Below are 17,962 nucleotides of genomic sequence, written 5' to 3' on the forward strand. Positions count from 1 at the left end.
ATTGTTTGTTTTTCCCTTGTTTTGTGCCTTGAGAGAATCCATTGTTCATACAAAGGTGTTTTAAGTCTGTTTTGCTTCATTTCACATTTGCCTTATGAAAATCATAAGCTTATGTTTCCATGAAGAATATGTAATATGTAGTCCTGCAAATAATTTAATCTCATGACCAGTGTTAGAAGAAAATATAATATTTACCTGAAACTGTTATCAATCTTGATCGTGTGTGTGTGTGTGTTTGTTTGTGTGTGCAAAATTATTAAAAACTAAAGGTAAGTTTTAATAAACAAAATATTTTGGGATATTCAACCAGTTTTCAGACTAGTATATGGTAGAAAGGGCTTGGAATATCTTTTCAGTTAGTACCCAATTGCAAGCATTACTGTTCTAAACCAGAAAATTATAATTATTATACATATCTATTAAAACACATTTCCATTTCTACTTTTATTAAACAGTATGCATATCAGTTTTTGCTCCTGAATACCTCATATTTATGCATAAATCTACTGGATTTTTGAACTTTCTATATTACATATTCTTCTAATATAGCTTCAGGTGGAGTAGGATATGATACATTTCTTTTCCACGATGACATACTTCACCGAGATGACCAGGCTCTTCAGGCAATATTTTGGTGCCTGACTGAAGTTAACATCTTTTCTTATTCACCACTGGAAGAGATTCAGATGCAATACAGACTACACTGGTTATTCGTCGTTGACTATATTGACTTTTCCTTCACCATCTTGTGCAAATGAGAGTTTAATTTCTAAAAACTAATGTTACATTTGCATTGTAAAATTCTCTGTATCACAAAAATAATCATGTGTCTCCTTCCTAATCAACAAATTATTAATATAAATCTTCTCTATAAACTACTTCTTAACTGTTTATATTTCTGCTGGAGTTAACTGTTTTCATAATCCTGTCTGAATTTTTTCTTGAATCTAAATTCCAAAGACATGGGTATACTGTCAATATTTTTAATCTTAAATACCACTTGGATCTTGTTTAAACTACTGGTTTTTCTCCTTTTTCAGCAAGCTGTTGCAGACTAGCAAGCACTTTGAAAATTTCCTATTGCCCTTTGTACTGATCACAGATATGAAAGAAAAAAAATTAAACCTAAACTCCCTCAGTTAGTCATGTAAATTTGGATCCCTAGACACATCAAGTTGATTTAGATAATTATGAAAGTTGATCCCACTTGAGGTACTCAAATATGGTGTAACATTTAAAATTATAAAGCATATGTGAAATATAGTTTATTAAAACAAGAGTGATACTGTATCTTTCTTTTTAATTATGCTTTCCCTCAGATAAAAATATGACTGCAAGTTTAAATCAAGTATTTGCTCTTGGTTTTACAAAGCCCTAAGCTTCTGTTTCAAACTTGCATCACTTGTCTGTACTTCCATCCAATTATACTTCTAAAATAAATGCGTAAGGCAGTAGGTTACTGTTTCACACAGCTCTAGCTGATACAGCTCTGAGAATAGGAATAGACTCGATGTTAGGAAGAAATTCTTATTGTGAGGTTGGTGAGGCACTGAAATAGTTTTCCCAGAGAAGCTGTGAACAAGCCATTCCTGGAAGTGTTCAAGGCCAGGTTGGATGGGGCTCTGAGCATCCTGGTCTAGTGGAAAGTGTCTGTGTCCATGTCAGGGCAGTTGGAATTAGGTGACCTTCAAGGTCCCTTCCAAGATGAACCATTCTGTGATTCTATCCCAGGGGAATTGTTTTATAGTCTTTGTTCAACACCAAACTCATTTGAACAGAAAGGGACACAGGGAAAGAGGGAGCTGAGACTCTCTCAGCTGGGTGCATCCAGCTCTTGCCACATCCAGCAGGTCTGAGTTCATTTGTCTCTGTTTTAAGCACCCTACACTGATGAGAAGCACTCTCATCTGTGAAACTCCCTTTCAATGATCAGGATGCTCCTAGTCCTTTTCCTGCCAATGACCGCCCTCTGGGAATGAGTCAGTATAATCATAGAATCATTAAGGTTTGAAAACACCTCTAGGAACATAAGGTCCAACTGTGAATGTGATACCACTGACATCTTTACCAGTAAATAATGTTCCCTAGTGCCATATTCAGACATTTTTGAACACTTTCAGGAATGGTGACCTAACCACTTCTCTGGGCAGTCTGTTCCCATACTACTCTTTTAGTGAACAAATTCTTCATAATGTCCAACCTGAATCTCCTGTGGCACTCCTTGACCACCACTTGGCTTACTTAGAGTTAGGATATTTGCACATGATTTATAAGGTTCACCTTAATTACAAAACCATCTTCCTGTCTACTATAATAACCATGTTTACTTTGCTCTAATTTAGTTTCTATCAGCTTATGCAGGGGGCAGAAGGTGGTGGCTTATCATGCAATATTCAGGTGGCAAAAGTCAATTATGTCATAATCAAAACAAACGTAAGTGTTGCAATTGAGACTGAGAAGCACAGAATGGAAGTGAAATTGTTGAGGCCTGTTCTAAAAGGCTGCCAACAGGAAAATCCCATTAAACCTCACTGTAGCAGATTGCCCTCTCTCTTGTGACTATGGCAGTTACGGGTCTCAGAAATCGGCTTTCTGCTGGGAGCTCACAGCTGACTGGTAACCAGAGTGCCTGTCTTTGTAAGGATGGTTGCAGGCTGTGCTCTGGACAGCTTGAGCCTGAGGTCTTTGGATTAAGTGTCACTTCAAGACACTCAGTGGAGAGAATCAGCCACATTTGCTAGTGAAAATATTACTGGGACAATTACTATTGGAGATACATTATAATAAAATAGGACAAGGTACATAATGTGAATATTCCCAAAACTAGCATTTCAACATCTCTCTCTAGTCAAGTTTTCCATATAACTCCTCAGAATGTTTTCCTTTGTGCTTGCTCAGCATAGCATTTATTGCTCTCCTTCCTAACTTTCAGTCATATACACATATCATGAAACTGAGAGCTAGTAATTTTCAAAATGGCTTTATTTGGTAAATAATATTCTTATATTAGACAAGAAATAGAATTATTCATTTTGTATAACAAAAGTTGGTATAAATGGAGATGAGAATGAGAAAAAAAGAATATGGGCTTGTTTGGCTATTACAGCTATTGAGCTTTAAGAATGAAAGGCTGTGCATTTTAATTTTATAAAACCTTCCCCCCCACACCCCAATATATAAATGTATCAAATAATGTATATATTGTATTGCCCTAATATTCACTCAGCACATCATTAATTGTCTGACTTCTTTCAGAAACCTAAACAAAAATGGGCCTAGAGGAAATATTGTGTTGCAGTGAAGAGGGAGGTCAATTGAAAGAGGAATGTCAAAGTGGTGAACTCAAGATAACCCTGATAGCACTTGTATGCCTACTTTATCAAGTACACCACACTGTAGCAGCCAAATGAAACAAAATTTTTCAAAGTAATGCCAGCTGTAAGAAAGACCTCTCAAGGCAGTGTAAGTTTCCATACACTCATCTCACAAAACAGTGTTGTTGCTAAGCTCTTCACATATATTACAGAATTTTTGTTTTTGCTAAATCTGCTTAAGGACACAGTGAAGTGTTTTCATTCCTTGATTGTATATAATACAGAAAAACTGCTAAGAAAGAAAAAAAAAAGGAGAGGAGAGGAGAGGAGAGGAGAGGAGAGGAGAGGAGAGGAGAGGAGAGGAGAGGAGAGGAGAGGAGAGGAGAGGAGAGGAGAGGAGAGGAGAGGAGAGGAGAGGAGAGGAGAGGAGAGGAGAGGAGAGGAGAGGAGAGGAGAGGAGAGGAGAGGAGAGGAGAGGAGAGGAGAGGAGAGGAGAGGAGAGGAGAGGAGAGGAGAGGAGAGGAGTCCAAAGTGAATGTCTTGAAAATGCCTTGTATCTTGTATGCTATCTCCCAGTTCAGGAGATCCTGAAAGTCATGTCTTTTCACCTTAATCTAACAAAAAAAAAAAAAAAAAAAAAAAAAAAAAAAAAAAAAAAAAAAAAAAATTTTTTTGCTTTTGCGTTAGGATAAAAGAACTTCAGATTTGATAAATTATAGCTAACACACATCCTCAAGGATGTTTCAGGGTGCGTGATTAGAAATCAGTGGCTTTCAATCTTCTTATGCTTTCAGTTAAATTTGGGTAATACTGACAGCCACATTCATCATCCTGCAGTGTTAGTCTGCAAAAGAAGTAAATGGGAATGCTTTGTGCTCAAGTTCCAGTGGTAGATAGGCATACATTTTTGTAGGCCAGAAATCATATACCTACATTAGTGTGAACTGCCAAATAATCATGCCCTGATGTTTCCTGCTGCAAAATTTTCAAACAAAATACAGTTTGCATTTAGGCAGAGCAAACTCAGATGTTTGCACCACTTCTACGTGGATGCAACTTGGATAAAACTTATATAAAAATATCACTAGTAGAACACATTCCTAACACAAAAGACCCCTTACATTCCATATTAAAGAAATGCAAAACTCTTAGGAACAAACCGTGGTATCCTTGAATATTTAACTTGAAGTTGAAAGATGTATATGTGAAATTTTTCTCCAGATTTACTGTTAATCAACACTGAGGATGCTGGGCTAATATTTTAACCATTAAACTGTTTTGAAAGGCTATCTTGGATTTCTTTTTCCTCTGGAAATTTCTTAAATAGACTGAAATCTCAGGTTGCTGGGAAGAAACTGTGCAGGTGTTTTTCAAAGGATACACTGTGAGTGACACAAGCAGGAGTTGGCTGATGAAGAATCAGACTTAGGTCCAAGTTTGTCCATCCTGTCTGCTGTCAGCTATTCTGCTGCTTTCAGTCCTGATGTTCTTTTGATCCCATTTAGCATTTGGTAACAGAGATTATGTCCCAGTTCCATTATTCTTCCACGTGATTTTAGCTTTGTCCTCTGTTTCTTGATTTTTTTTCCCCTATGTAATCATCTTTGCAAGCTTCTGAACAGTCCTGCCCTGCATGACCCCAATATTTTGGCAATATTGGTTTCCTCTGAGGATCTCTTGACGGTTTCAATATACCAAGCAAAAAAAGCAGCCTATGTTACCACACCAGTAGTCTTGAAATCTGCACTATAAAGCTCCTGCAACAATTGTACTGTTTGAAATCTGAAATGTAAAGCCTTAAGTTTTTCTTCAAAATAATCAAAGAATGTTGACCCTTAGTGAAAAAATGATGACCACAGAATTTATTTTTGGGTGTAGCATTCTAATTCTGGTCAGAATTCTTAAGTAGAAAAAAATAAAGAGGACAAAAGAGATATTATAAATAGAGGAATTCTTTATTGATTTGGACTTCCGCTCCCCATAAATATTATCTGCAATAATTACTAGTTGATCATTGTGAGGTTTTCTCCAAGGTCATTAAAACACTGACCAAAATAATGTACATGTGTGACTACAGAGACATTGTAGTGGAGTATCTCAATGCTCCCGCCATTACTAGATGAATGTCTTTTATCTCATATTAAAACCAAGAAATAGAATTTTTTTTCCATCATACTAATTTTTCAATGTAAAGGAACTTATATTTGTGATTTTATAGGGAAGTGTATCAACTGACCCTTGCATGGTTCTTGTGGAAAGAGGGCATTACCATCTATATGACTACTACTGTTCGTGTCTGAGACTCTTGCAGCCTTAAAAATGCACAGTTCATTCTGCAGATGGTGATAGCTCTACTAACACTTCTATTGTTAGTTTGAAAGTCAAGTGATGATATGTGTAGGTGTATGTGTGGGAGCAGTGCAAAGAATTACAAGGATTTTCTCCCACACTAATGATCCACATGGAAAAGAGGGCCTTATGAAACAATGTTCTGTTCCCCTGGTATTTTTAATCAGTCTGATATTTTGTTAGAATAGCATTTTATTACACATCTTGTAATTTTTCTATCTATGGACTATCTTTTTAAATTGAAAAAAAATCCTCTATGGTTTTTCTTCACACTTTCACATGTCACGATTTAAAAAAAAATAAGCTGTGTCAAACCAGAAAAAATAGCTGGAAAAATTAATGATTTATTCTGACACACATGTAATTTACTCTTCTAGCTTTTTTCATAATTATTCATTTGTTGAACCTGCTAGTAATTGGAATTTCCTTAAAAGACAGTGCCTGTCAGTTTTGCCATCTCTGCAAATTCCGTGGTGGCTGCAAAAGAGGAAATATATCAGTATTTGATGGTAAACATATCCTTCATGGTGCAGTCAGATGAGGATAAGGAAGTTGACCTGGATAAGCCAGATACATACTTCAGCTCCCAAAGGGCTTCTGCTTGATTCCTACAGCTCATCCAGGACATTTTAATATCCTGTATGGATTTTTATTGTTTCTGGTTACCCACCCAAATTACCTGCTCACTCTCAGGAAATATTATTTTCTTATAAGTAGGGTATGAACTGCTTCTGCACCATTCTCTTTTGTTTGTTTGTTTATGGGTATTTTGGGTTTTTTGGGGCTTTTTTGTTTGATTTTATACACACGTAGATAAACATATGTGTATGAGTATGTACAAATGTATTTATATATGCATACACAAATATTTTATACACAGACAAGCATATCTATGCACATTAATATATATGTCTAAATTTTGCATAGTTTTTGGTTCTTCTTCAGATATTATTTATACTCAGATAACAGAAAAAAATTCTCCATCCAAATCTTTCCCTGTCTTCCTCCTCTATTTCATTCTTCTACATTTGTTCCTGGATCCAGCCATTTTTTTCTCAATGCTCAGAAAAAAAACACCTTATCTGTGCATTTTGAATAATGAGGGCTCAGAACATCAGCCTTGGCTTATCTGTAGTTCTCCAATTGTTTTGTACTTTTGATGGCAACTGTGATTATACCTGCTGATAAATGTCCAACAAAATGCTATGCTCTATTAGAACTAAAAGAAATAATTCAACTATACACCCCCATGTAATTATATCTATTTTAGATTTGTTGATTCTTTTGTTTAAAGATTTAACCCAAGTCTATTCAAAATAGACTTTTCCATTCCCCTTACTCTGATATGAAACCTGTGCTTTCCTGTTATATATGGGAAAGTCTTTTGGTTTTATTTTTTTCTGAAATTAACATTCTGCCATTTAAAAAAAAAAAGAGCAAGTTTTCTTTACATTGGTGTTTCTGTTGGAAAACTTTTTTTAGGAAATGTATTGTTCATTTAACCAAAAACTCAAAAAAATGTAGAAATCTTGCAAATTATCCTTTACTTGCATGGCCAGAACACAAACAGGTTAGGATTCTCTCCTAGTGCAAACATTGTTAAGTGGTACAAAGCCACACAGTACTTAAAAATGATGATACACATCTGAATGATTCACTGAATGTTGAATATCCAACAGTTTTGTAAACTTGACTGAATCAAGTTTCTGCTGGTACATAGGGGTTCTTGGGAATTTTGAATGTGATCTTTCATAAGGGAAGTACTTCACTTATACTATATACTTTTTAATTCTACTTGTCTCATTCAGTAGAACTCGATGTCTTTGCATTTTCATAATTAACTACACAATAAAATATATATACAAGGTTCTATATAATTTCTGACTGTAAAAATTAAACATAATTTTCATCTAATCCTACCAACTATAAATTCTAATTTTGCATTTAAATTTACAGTTGGAGTTTTATTTTACATCATTATTTTTTGTACTACTACTGACTTGGTACACAGATGTAGGAAGGGCTTAGGAGAAAAACATTATAGGAAAACATTTTGAGTAGTAGTGTGATAATATATATATATAAATAATGTGTAGAGGATATATGGAAAAAAAGTTAAAATGTGGTTCTACCTGACTATGAGATTAGAATTATATCTAGGCACAGGATCTGTGGTTTCAAGGATTTTTTATGTGTATGGTTTCTTGGACTTTTAAAAAATTATGATTGGGAGGGGGGAGGGATTTTTTTTTAGGTTTTTTTTGTGTCCTTTTCAAAAAATTTGTTGTTGTTTTTGTTTGTTTATGGTTTTGTTGTTTGCTTTTCTTTGTAAGGAAAGAAATATAGTAGAAAAAACAGTAGAATTAAATTTAAATGAAATCATATTTATCAGTCAAATCTGTGTCAAAAAAGAGTGTCTAAAGGTGCCCATCCTTCAACAATAGTTTTGTCAGTAATGTGAAACCAACCCAATCTGCATGCTTTGTCTTTTACTGCACAGTGCTGTATTTTTATATTTTTATATTTCATCACTTATGAAGTTTTGATTGACTTTCTCTGTTTTCCTCTTTTGTCTGTCTGAAAGTAAAGGCCTTCAGGGAAAGAGGATCAAAGGAGAATGGTCTACATTCTGAGATGCAGACAAAATGAGAATAATTTTGTAATTATTTTTAATCCTCCAATAGTCCACAATCAAAGTGATGTAAATAAAACATTTTAATAAGTCTTTAGTTATGACTTCAGTGTTAAGATTTAAGGAGAAACAAAAACAAGCAAATGAAAATCAAACTAAATAGTTTTAAGAAATGGAAAATAGAAGTCATCTGACAAAAAAATAATCAATACTAAGGAATATGACTTCTTAATAGATCAGAATCCCCTGACAATTAACATCTTGATTTCTCATCCATTATACATGTACTTTAGAGATTCTATGGAGATGCTGTCTCCTGGCACTAAGCACTACGTAAATGCAGAGTGAGAGTGCTGAAGGTGAGAGCTTAGTCCTATACATGTCCCTGGCTGGAGAGGTGAGAGATGGAAAACATCATCCCTTTCTGCCACTTGTCAGCTGCATCCCAGACTGAAGTGGGAGGGAAAGCACTCACAGACGGTAAAAAAGAAAGGGAGGACCAAGCAATAGCCCAGGGAAGGCCCAGACACTGAAGGCCAAATCTACATCAGGTAGAGATCATACATCAGAGACAGATCCTATGTCTCAGCTCCGAGCAGAAGAGAGGAACGTGACTGATATTAGTAAAACTTGTTTATCCCTCTGTGTGGCCTAGTGCAAAAGCTAGAATACAAACACTGAAACACAATCCACACAAAATTGGGGAAATAAAGTTGTCTTCTCCTATTTTCCCCACAACGAAGCAAGGCTTTCTGAGTGTGAGAACTTGTAAAAGAAGCCTGTGACGCCAGTGAAAGTGTTCAACTACAGTACATTCAATTATTCTTATGCCTGAACCTTGAAGTATTTTACCTCTCCACTGGCTTCAGATGTTTGTCACCTTGTCAAAAATTACAAAACCTTGCAGATAAGCAAAAAGTATATAATGTTCACCAGATACTTCCTTATCCTATCTTAGATTGTCTGAATTATTTCCAGCTAATATCGTACCATTTCTGCCAAAATTTTTATTGATATGCATTTTTCAACTTCTAAGCAATAGGAAATCAACCTGGAAAGAAATTACAGGGTTCAGAAAAGTGGCTCAGAAATTCTCATCAGCAGCATCTGGGCTTTATTTTGTTTTGCCTTGGTGTGATATTCACATGTTCTGCAGATAAAGCAGAACTTAGTTTCATCTCCATTCTTGTGTTTTATATTTCTTTGTATTGGTTACAACTGTTACTTGCTGTTCCTTTGTGAAATGAAAGGGAGTTCTAATACAACAACTTGCAGATGATGAAACTTTAAAGGCTTAGAACATCAGTTACAGAATACTGCCCTTGATCACGGTTCATTGAAGTTGGCTGATTTTTGCTTTTCAGAAAAAAAAAAGAAAAAAAGAAGAAGAAAATTCACTATTGAATTCTCAGTGACTTTTGTGATCTGAGTAAAATTGAGTTATGTTAGGGATCCTGTTGCCTTCATTTTTGCTTTGCAAATGAAAGTCTCATTACATCTTTCTACATTATTCATTATGATAAGAAAGACAATTTTAATGCCTACATTACCCCATGACTCTGTGTGTAACCTTTTCAAATCCTGCCATTGGCTGCAATGCAGAGAAGTAAGCTGAGGCCATTGTTTGCATGATTTAATAATTTTACTATTGGAAAATGAATTGCACAGTGACTTGGTTATTCTGTGAGAGTTGGTTTGTTTCTACAGTTCTAACAGGAGTGAAAAAATTTAAAAAACTTTTTTCTGTCTGATGTGAAAAAGTTGCATAATAAAAAAACCTGTGGTGCTACATGATTTAGTAAGAACTGCCTTTTGAGATTTAATGCAGAATGCATTTTGGAGATGAAGGTGCAGATGTTCCTAAGCTTTTATTTGGAGTTTGTGTCAGGTTTAGGGATTAATTCAGTGAGAGAAGACCTTAAATAGCAAAAAAAAGTAAAACAAATGATTAAAATGTGAACAGGTCTAGAAGTGCAGTGAACAGAGTTAGGGTGTGGGTAATGAAGCTTAAATTCTTCCAGTATTTGTTCTCCAGATGAGTTCTGTTTCCTTTTCATAAGAGATACAGTCAAGTTCCATTTCTTTATAATATTGTAATAATTTTTGTACTGCATGTCCATATTATAATACTTTTCACTAGGACTTAATTGGTAGCTACTATGATACCACTTGATTTTCTTTAAATAACTTTGGCCTGTTCAGGATAACCATCAGTCAAAGCAAAGCTTTCATAAATGGTTCCATTTGGATATACTGTGAATAGACTGAAAATGTTAGGGTTGCAGATCATAGTCATGCATGGGAATTTGAGTGCTTTGTGCCAATAGTTGCATATAGAAATATTTATAGCAAGTAGCAAAAAGATATTAAAAATCACTCTTTGATCTTTCTCTCAAATAATATTTACACATTCTAACAAAATTCTCCATTTTCTTCCAACTTACAGAAAACGTTAAGAGAGTTACCCTGGTAAAACTGCAAAATTGTCCATCTGCTTGAATGTCTAGACTAGTACTAGATATTACGTGTTTTTTCAATTTATATTTTATATTAATTCAAATTATGCTTTTAAAAAGCAAATATTTGAAAATTATACAAAGCTCCTGTTTATTACTAATATTCTTGGACATTCAAAAAAATCAAGAAGTAAGGTTTGAGATTTTTAAGTTGTAATCTATACAAAAATTCATCTAGTTTAGATCCAAGACTATAAAAAAGATTCAGGACATTCTAGGTAATAGGCAGAGTACCAGCCTTTATATTTATATTAAATATTAGATTTCAAATCTGTTAAACTGCAAACTCTCTCCCAAATTCATAGCAAATTAACCCTCAATGATATGTCCAGCTATGAACATAAAGGGCAAATTTTGCAAGCAAAATATGTTTATAATTTTTTGTGATCTTGCTTATCTTATAGACAAGATTAGCATAATTTAGCACAAACATATTGCATAGTCAGCTCAGGAGAGAAAATAAAGTAGGATACTGAGATGCTAAGTGGAAACAGGTCAACAAATTCTGCCAGGAATTAAACCAAAAAAAAAAAAAAAAAAAAAACCCAAAAAAAACTAGTACTTTCTACTTATATATATTTTGCAATCTCTTGTGATTTTTTTCCCATTCCCCTGAAGTATCCATCAGTTTTAACTGGATTAAACAAACAAACAAACAAACAAACAAAACCAAAATACTAATAATACTAATAATAATAATAATAATAATAGTAGTAGTAGTAGTAATAGTACCTGACCCTGAGTTTATAGGTTTTTTTTGGAATGAGAAAATAAAGTTTAGTTTTAAATTAGTTCTAATTCCAGAAAGAACAATACAAAATTTTTACAAGATCAAAGGCCTAATTTTTGTCTTCCTTAGACAAGTCAAGGATACTTCTACAAGTACTAACCATTATGTACATAGTATGAGAGAAAAAACAACTCCCTCATCTCCTCAAGTTTCCTGTGAGATAGTGAGTATAATTTTCTTCAGCCATTACATTTTGTCCCACCCACTAGCTGAGTTCTCTGTGAAATGGAGTATGAGGTCCATTTACTCCCCAGTGTATAATTTCAGATGATTAGTTACACAGGAAAAATATTCAAAAGTAATTTCAATTGATTTTAGGCAATTGGAGGGGAAAAACATGCTAGCAAGAGCAGACAGAATATGAGATATTAGCAGATGATATAATCAGGTCATTTTCCGCAAGCTTTGGAAATGTTTTTTAAAGCTAATTTTGATTGTAGACACCTTTTTTCCTACAACTCTGGTCTTGCTGAAGTGCAACAGGCACTCTCCTAAATGGCTGACATAAACATGGGTTTTTTGTCTGAATGCAGCAAAAGGCAGACAAACACTGTCTGCAGTGTTTCATTTTGCTGCATTCACGCATGGGTGCTCTTTCCTTCCTGAGAAGAATATATGCTGCATGCAACATTTTCATACTGCCTTGCCTAACACATCTTAAAAAGACTATTAATTTTGTACATTACTACTAATTTCATCTACCAATGCATTTTAAAAATCTTGGTTGTTTATTTAAATTGTATGGCTACACTTCTGGTGTTGATTAAAACATGCCTGTTCTCAAAAATGGCAGAGACTCTTAATTACATTTTTCACTGGCAATGCCTCAGTTAAGCCTCACTAAGCAAGACTAGCAGGGAGATGATGCTGTATTTTACCTCCTTTTACCAAAGAGGGATAGAAGTATTTCAGTAATAGAAAAATGGGATTTTAATCCCATTCAAGTAGTGGAATAACCTTTTAGTTACAATGGTAGGAGCAAGGCATTAAATACATTTTAAGATATACTTTGGCAAATTCTGGGATAACAATGCATGTATTTAAAAGAGACTGTTTGAAGGTGGGATATTTCTACTGTGTTGTTACCTTGGACTAGTCCTTAACTGACCTCCATTGCATTCACAAACTGTTCAACTCTTTAGAGCTTTTATTGGTTGCCTTCTGGACAAAGAAGGAATCCTCCTATTCTTGATTCATGGTGAGGTTTCTCTCTTTGTTGATTTGTTTTTTGTTTTTTAAACTTTTCTTAGGTCTTCACTATTGACCACATTTATATAAGTTGTGAACAGTTGCTTCTAAAGTAGTAATTCTCACTAGACCATTTCCATCCAGCTCACAAATTTGAACTGGAAGCTAATATGAAATTTGTGGAGTTGAGGTGGACTTTTTTCCTCTTCTCATATTCTTGTCATAGGTCAAGTTTTTTTCCATCCTTTGGGCATTAAAAATTACCCTCCTCCCAGAACTATGCATGCAAACATTTGGGTTTTCACCTTTTCAGTGACACTTGTGCCTTTCATAGATTTGGGAGTTTCGTCTTATATTGGCTATTTAACTTATCTTCTGGTTCTAGAATTTAGTTGTACATGCTTTAGCTATTTTTATTGACAAGAATGTTGTATCAAAAACATAGTATAAGGTATACAGTAAAAATAAACAAAACACTAAATTTTGAACACATCCTCCTCCTCCTTCCTTTCTTCCTTCTGATTACATATTTAGGAACAAAACCTTTTTTTATTTTCCAAGAAAGTTAGTGATATGGCTGAGGATATAAAGGTTCACAGAGTGCTGAGAACCTACCATGTTAACGTCAATAGCTATTGTAGAAAAGCTTTCAATTTAATTTGAAATGGGACTGCAAAGTGGCTCATATGCTGACATATCCAAATGAATAATTTATTTCTCAGTTGGAGAAAGTATTTCAGTGGTAAGATGCCAACATGCTGATATTCACCCAGGAGATCTTTAACTTAAACAGCAGATATGTTTAGGTAGGTAAAAAATTATTAATGCAGCTCTAGGAGATAGAATCCTAGAAATTCTTCATACTTTATGCATTTATTTCCAGTGGAAGAACTGGAAAGATTTTTTCAAACCTAAAGACAGTGAATGAAGAGCATCAGAAATGCCATTGTATTCCTCTAGCAAAATCAACATTTTCTTCATAAAATCTTCCATGCTTTCTCCAATTTGCAGTGGCTTGAACAACACAGCCAAAATGTATGACTTAAAACACGTCCAAAATTTAGAAAGCTTTTTTTCATTGGTGTTAACTAGAAATTTTACAGACACGCACACATTTGGAATGGAATGGAATATAGAATGGAATATAGAATGGAATATAGAATGGAATGGAATGGAATGGAATAGAATAGAATAGAATAGAATAGAATAGAATAGAATAGAATAGAATAGAATAGAATAGAATAGAATAGAATAGAATAGAATAGCTCTGCTGGAAGGGGCTTACAAGGAACATCTATTCTAACTGTCTAACCACTTCAGGGCTGACCAAAATTAATGCATATTGATAAAAGCATGGCCCAAAATTTCTCTTAATCACTGAGAACCATGGGGCAACAACTACCTTCACCAGGAAGCCAGTTCCCCTATTTGACCACTCACTTCTTGGTAAAGAAATACTTCCTAAAGTCCAGTCTAAACAACCTCTGATGATGCAGCTTTGAACTGTCCCCACATATTCCATCTCTGGAATGCAGGGGTAAGAAATCAGTATCTCACTCTCTACTTCCCCTCCTCAAAAAGCTGCAGGAAGCAGTGATATCATCTCTCAGCCTCCTTTTCCCCAGACTAAGAAACCCTGAAGTCCTTAGCCGTGTCCCCTAAGATAAGGCTTCCAGCTTAATTCCTTCCCTCCCTGGCAGGGGAGGATCTTTTCATCCTTTTTAAGTGGTGGAGCCCAGCACTGCAAACAGCACTCAAGGTGAGGCCATACCAATGCTGAATACAGCAGAACACTCCCCTCTTTTGAGCCAGCTGTCAATCAGCTCCCACACATCCCTTTTGCAAGCTGGAAAAAAATTAGTTCTTCTTATCGTCTTTAATAGGTTTGTATCTTCTTAGCTTTTATATGTTAAAACTAAGCAAATAAGCTAATTCCTGTTAGCTAACATCACTTTTTGGTTAATAATTCAATCTATTTTTTGTCAGGATAGAAAGTTCAGATGGGGTTTGCATTTAAAGTTCTGTTAGCTTTTTTCCTTCATGTTGTCAAGTAAGTTCCAAATTCAAAAAGAAGCCTTATCTGGAACTAGTGGCCTTTGTGGTTTAAAAGAAATCCTACTGCACTGAGGGTAGTATACTGATTTCCCTTAGGGAAGATGGAGCGCATGTGCACACTATATAGTACAGTCAGATAATTGTACCAAAAGACATGGTTCTTCAGGTCAGGCATACTGGACTGGGAAGGCTTAGAAAGATATGGAAGTAACACCAGGAAATCTTTCAGAAACTGTAAAGCTGTCTGAAATCAAACAGTACCTTCATCTTGGCAGATCTTCACATCTCAACACAAAAACTGCCATACTAAACTGGCCAGAAGGTTCATTTAAAGCTACAACGAGCTGAAGGCACAATATAGAGAAGGAAGATGGAAATGCTATTGTCCTTCTTGTGTACTATAGCAAAATAAAGCCTGACTACATTTCCCCTGGTTTTCATGGTTTTATATTCAGCTCTGTCCTGTGATAGTGCTTTATTTTGTTAACTGGAGAGCTCTTATCTTCTTTGTCTCTTCTCTGTCAAAACCCATTTCACACTTGTTTCTCTTTTCTGTACAGAGTCTAGCTGTACAATACCCTTCCTGACAGAAGAATAATAAATGCCTGGAGAAGAACTGTGCAAGGAATGTGATGAATGGATTTATACACTGAGACATATCACGGTGGCTTTTGTTTCTTCCTTTCCTATTAATTTTTGAACATCTATCTGTTATTTTGTAAATCTAAGCACAACTGTTCAAACTTTTCCTGGTGCCAATAGCTAGTGTAGGACTTCTGATTTCATATTACTTTGTTTTAATTACTTCAGACACTTCATCTCTCATTCAATCACTTTCATAAGGGACTTTCATTTTCTCACTTTCACTTTCTCTCACTCAATATCTCTCACTCACTCTTTCGTAAACTTTCATACTGAATTATTGCTCCTACTTCCTTGAAAAACACCATGTCAGTTAACTTGGTTACCATCATACTTCTTCCCAGACCCCTCAGGGATATGTTGAAAGCATCAACTCCCAAGGATCTCTACATAATGGTAAAAGTAACTATCTTTTCCAACAGCTTATTTTTCTTCTTTAACCACTGATTAATGACTACAGGAAGACTTGATCCCTTTATCCCTTACCATGGCACCCTCTTTTACAGTGGTGCTTTTTCAAAATTATTTTTGAAAACCAAGTAGATATATCAGTAGTTATCTCTATCTACTTTATCACCTTTTTTATCTAAATTTTCACTATATTTGTGCAGCATAACTACAAAATCTGTGTTGACTTTCTACTACATCATATTTACTCATTTATTCTCTATTATAAGTTCAACAGTTTGTTGAGTGCAGATATAGACTTTCCATTTTATAGTTCTCCAAAGCCCTTTTAAAAAATGTGTATCACATTTGCCATTTTCAACTCCTTCAGTAAAAAGGACATTTTAAGTGATAAATTATACAATACAGTTAACAACTCAGCACTTTCATATTTCATTTTTCTTAGAACTCTATGTGAATGCCATCTGGTTCTGGAAGTTTGCTACTATTCATTTTATTAATTTATTTGAAAAGTCTTTTTATTAACATTTCATATAAGACAATTCCTGAGCAGTGACTTCTGCTAGAATAAACTTTAATATGTGACGCTCCTAAATTTTGCACATGGTTAAGGGGTTAATTAATTTTGGTTTTGTTCTAAGGCTTCTTTTAACTCAGACATCCTTTATATTATTCTTTGGCCCTTTGGAAGACTTCTTTGTTTTGGTATTGGAATTGGTTGGAATACATTATCATAAGGGTTAAATATTTTCCTAGGACAGAGTATTTCTCAAAGTCTCATTTTCCCTGTTTTAGTAGAACACAATTTAGAGTTGTTACAGTCACAATATTTGTATCTAGTTTTATTTGCTTAAATAAGACTTTCTATATTCAAATGGTCTTTCTCAAATTTGTTTAGGCATGACAGCTTTGTTATGTTACTTAACAAAAGTTGTTTTGTTTTTTTTTAAGAAGTACTACACTCTTAGAATTAAATTCTATTACAGGAGTAGTATTTTCAATACAAGAATTTTATTTCAGTAGAATTTCATCCTTCTGGTTACCAGTTCTATTTTCTTCAGCTTTACAAGTCCATTGTTTTAACAAGTTCATGTATTTCTTTTTCTTTTCCTATTTTTTACTTCTTTATTCATACACATATGCTGAATGCATAATGGCAGTTTTCCAGGTTAGAATTTTGCTAATTATTAATTTCCAAGGCATATGAAAAAGTAAAACAAAAGCTAAACTTGAGTATTGATTCAATAAAAAAAAAGCAAAGGAGAAAAAAGGCTTACAGAAAGCAAAGAACAGACATGTTAGAAAAGACAAACACCCACAAGGATGAAAACAAAGCAAAAATAGAAGGAGATGAATTGCTCCCACACCGGAATGCCAGCCCACACAGGATGCTGTGTCTCATCAATTCCCTTTCTTAGTGCTCGTCATGCCACATCTGGAATGCTGTGCTCAGTTTTGGTTCCAACTATACAAAAGAGATGTGGACAGGCTGCAGAGGGTTCAGAGAAGGGCCACAAAGATCCTCGTAACAACATTATGCATATTTTCTAATATTCATTTGTATAAGGCCATTGTGATAGCTTCATTTGCACGTTAATTATGTTTTTTAATAATATTTACATTTTTCATGCAAATATTGTAATAAATCATTCATCCAGGAAGGATCCTAGTAATTCCATAAATCCAGTACAGTAACTGGAACATAGACCAAGAACAAACAGCAATCAATAAAGATTCTCAAAAAAGTAATAAGTTCAAAGCAATAAGCTGCTTCTTTTCCTAGACTTTTTCTGTGACTTTTTTGTCACATTCCCTAGAAGACCATAGGCATTAATATGCATTATGAGCACAAAATCTGGAGTAAATGTGAAATAATATTTTGATTTCAACAAAAATAGCATAAATCATAATATAGCTGTAAGATTACGCACTGACGTACTCAGATCTGAGACTGCTGAACTGAGATTGCCATATTCTTAGCTTTGTTCTCTAGTTCCTACTTTTATAAATATATATGAAGTGCAATGTATTGTGTGAACATGACATCTACAGTGCATTATCTTACCAA

This window comes from Cinclus cinclus, chromosome 2 (genome assembly GCF_963662255.1).
Source record: "Cinclus cinclus chromosome 2, bCinCin1.1, whole genome shotgun sequence".
Taxonomy (NCBI): domain Eukaryota; kingdom Metazoa; phylum Chordata; class Aves; order Passeriformes; family Cinclidae; genus Cinclus; species Cinclus cinclus.